Source organism: Canis aureus, chromosome 26 (genome assembly GCF_053574225.1).
Source record: "Canis aureus isolate CA01 chromosome 26, VMU_Caureus_v.1.0, whole genome shotgun sequence".
Taxonomy (NCBI): Eukaryota; Metazoa; Chordata; class Mammalia; order Carnivora; family Canidae; genus Canis; species Canis aureus.
In genome coordinates this window covers 5,932,421-5,935,699 of record NC_135636.1, presented here as the reverse complement: position 1 = coordinate 5,935,699, position 3,279 = coordinate 5,932,421, and the positions used below count along the sequence as shown (strand labels likewise).

Here is a 3,279-nt window from a genome sequence, read left to right as displayed (position 1 = left end):
ATATTCTTCCCATCACACCCTTCTTCATGTGGCTCTGCATGAGGGAAAGGGCAAGGGGAGAGGTCTGGGGTGACTCGGGAGACCAGGCAAGTACAACAGCCCATGCCTGTCACCTGACAGCACACCTGCTGTGTGCAAAGTGCTGTCTCAAAGGACCAACTCGGTGAACACAGGGAGCACCACCCCCACCCTACAGAAGGTGACAAGGGTTCTTGGAGAAGCTAACCGATCTCTCAATCTTCTGCTGAGATGGCCATGTGGGTGGGGAGGACACAGCCCAGATCTTTGCTCTTGGGTTCCAGGTTTTCTTCCGGATGCTTTAAGCCACTCTGCTGTACAGAAGTTTCTCTCACTGAGTTGTACAGTTCCTATGGCTTGTGACGGGGTTAGGCCTCCTCGCCATCTAGTCATCCGCATGCAGGCAGAGCAGCTGGCCCAGCACCCTGGGGAGCCCCTCCTGGACAGCAGGGCTTGGCTGCATTTCAACTCTGTGGCATCAGTCAGAAGCTCTCTCTCCTTAATTTCTGGATGCCAAGAGACAGTCTCCAGAAAGCTGAAGCTAATTAACAGTAACTATGGAGATAAAAAGCCAAAATTCTCAAAATAGTACTTTTGGTATTTGCAGGGGCTGTCTTCTCATCCTATTCCATGGATTGGAACATCCGACTTCCCCCCAACCAACAGGAGAAAGTACAGACTTTGATGAGCTGAGTGACAATCCTAGACTCAAATGTCAAGTGACAGACACTTGGATGGGACCCCAAGCCGCAAGGTGGGAAAGCCAGACAGCATCTCCCCCTGCATGTGTTCCCATTCTCTTCCAGTTCACTCTTTGTAGCCCTGCCAAGCCTCCCTAAAACACCAGCTCCTCATGTTTCTTGCCTAGTGGATTCGAGAGCAAGCCAAACTGCTCAAAGAAGACTCAAACATCCAGTGTGTCCAGCAGAACAAAAGTCCAATGCTCTCCCATGTGACAGTGAGGTCCAGAGGGCCAGGGTCATCTGGAGTTGCAGTCTCCAGGACCCAATGTCTAGGGATTCCTCTGGATACTCAGAGGCATCAATGTGGGTACAGGCATGTACTTCCTCATGTCTTCCAGTGGTGATTGGCTTGGCCAAGAGAGTGGCTGAGGTGATTTTAGGGGACTTCCAAGGTGAGGAAGATGGCTTCCTGGGACACGGGACCTCAGGAATTGGCCACCTGAGATGGCAGCCCTGGGGAAACCTCCCCTGGTCGCTTGGATCACCAGTCTGCCCGCCCCCACCACCGCCATCCAGCGAACCCACTGAAGTGCCCTAGGCCTAAGTGAGGCTGACCCAGTCCCATGAACACCATGGAAGAGCTCCAACAGCACCCAAGACACAGAAGACTTGCCCAGCAGAGCCTGCTTAGCTTCCTGACCCACAGGCTGTACCTACAATGAAATGGCAGCTATGTTAAGCCACTGTGTTTCAGGGTAGTTTATTATACAATAAAAGTGAATAGAACATGAGGCTATTCTGGAGAAACAATTCTGGAAGCGATAAATATTTGTAAAGTCCAATTTCAGGGCCTCAGGACTAGAATCAGGAAAGGTCACTCATTAGCCTCACTCTAGACTTGTGCAGATCTGCCCTAGACGAGCCCCCATGCCTGGTGGTCTGGCCATGTGACACCCCCGCAGAGGACGGCCAGCACGCAGGGTCTACTCCGGTTGGTGGATGCCCCAGAAACTGAGAGAAGGCAGGCAGCGGGGCTGGGCTCACATGTGCCGCAGACAATAAAGAAGGACCACATGGGGACAGAGATGCTGGGCTGCTGGGAAGATAGTGAGTCTGAGCAAGGTGGACATGGGCACTGGACAAGCAGGTGTAGCAATCACAAGGGGGTGGTCGGCTGGGGTAGAGGTGCAAGAGGGAGGGTGTCTAGGTGCCAAGGAGGGGAGCAGTTAACACTATGAGCTCCCTTGTGCCCAGGTGAGGGGGTGGGATTACTTCCCTACACTCGGGGAACCTCAGAGGTGGCTGAGCAGGGCGGTACCAGGCATAAGATCACTCTGGCCCCGGGCAGGAAGATGTGCCCTTGGCTTCCTCCTTGTGGTAGTAGGGCAGAGGGCAGTGGGCCATCGGGGGAGTGGCCCCCCAACCCCTGCTGTGGCACCTGCCTGACTCCCCATTCAGCTGCTGCCCCCTGGTAGGAGCTGAGGTCATTACGCTTCCCAGACATCAGTGCCAGCCAATGACCAGATGCTGCACTCATTTCTGGGTGTCCCTCTGATGAGGACTAGAGAACCTGAGCATCCTGGGGTCTGAGGGCGCCCCCCTGACCCCAGGCTCCCTCTGCTCTGTTGGGTCTGCACGCCCTTCTCACCAGCTCTGCTTTCGCCTCGTACTCCTCACACATGTTGCCCCCAGTAAAGCTCTCACACTCTGCATTGGTCTGCTGGGCCGTCCCCGCAAAGGATGACAGGCTGGGCTGCTTCTAGAATTGATGCTTATCATCTCACCATTCTGGAGTCTGGAAGCCTGAGGTCATGAAGTCAGCAGGGTCGGTTCCTCCCAAGGGCTGTGACAGGAGAAGCTGTCCCCGGCCTCTCCCTGTGGCTGGAGGTGGGCGGCCACCATCCCTCTGTGTCTTCACAGATTACACCACCACCCCGAGAACCGCATTTTAATTTATTACCTCTTCCAAAGCCCCAATACATTCTGAGGTCCTGGAAAATAAGACTCCAACATGTGAATTTTTTTGGGGGGGGGGGGGAGGGGACACCACTTAACCCTCAACCACGTCAATCCCACCGACAAATGGACCCGTCTTAGATGCTCAGGCTTAAAATGAAACCAACATCTGTTTGATCCTGGAGGTGGAGCAAAGCACCAGGGCCCAGATCTTTGGGGGTCATTGCCAGGGAGCGGTGGCTACACTCATTAGAGCCCAGTGAACCACAAGGGAGATGCCCGGGTCAGAGGCCGAGAAACAGGGAAGGCTGAGAAGAGCCAAGGCAGACAAGGCAGGAGCCTGACCCCGCTCAGAGGTCGTGCCTGGGATCCCAGATCTAACCAGCGCGGCCCGTGTGGACGGCAGACCACACGGCTAACTCGGAGGCAGAGGATTCGCCTGTCCATGGGGCACCACGAGAAGGCTGGGCCTTAGAGCTCCCCCGCAGAGTGGACGTCGGCTCCCGGGGGGCGCGCGGGCCCGGTGGCTGCTTAGAGGGGGGGGCAGTGGCCAGCGGAGGCGGTGCAGGCTTGCCCCGGGCCCCAGCCTCCTCCCAGGCCCCTTCCCCCGGCCCGGGGCGCA

At 56.2% G+C, this 3,279-nt stretch overlaps 1 long non-coding RNA gene across 2 annotated transcripts; it reads right to left on the bottom strand.

The window, feature by feature from the left end:
• Positions 1 to 1,445: 1,445 nt before the first annotated feature.
• Positions 1,446 to 2,475, bottom strand: LOC144298766 (uncharacterized). Of its 2 annotated transcripts, none has more exons than XR_013365651.1 (2): positions 2,350 to 2,475; positions 1,446 to 1,797 (listed from the first exon to the last, which is right to left on the bottom strand). It is a non-coding gene; the product is annotated as an uncharacterized LOC144298766 (long non-coding RNA). The 2 variants fall into 2 exon arrangements; XR_013365650.1 differs by having other exon boundaries at positions 1,446 to 1,794.
• Between the last annotated feature and the right edge of the window lie 804 nt (positions 2,476 to 3,279).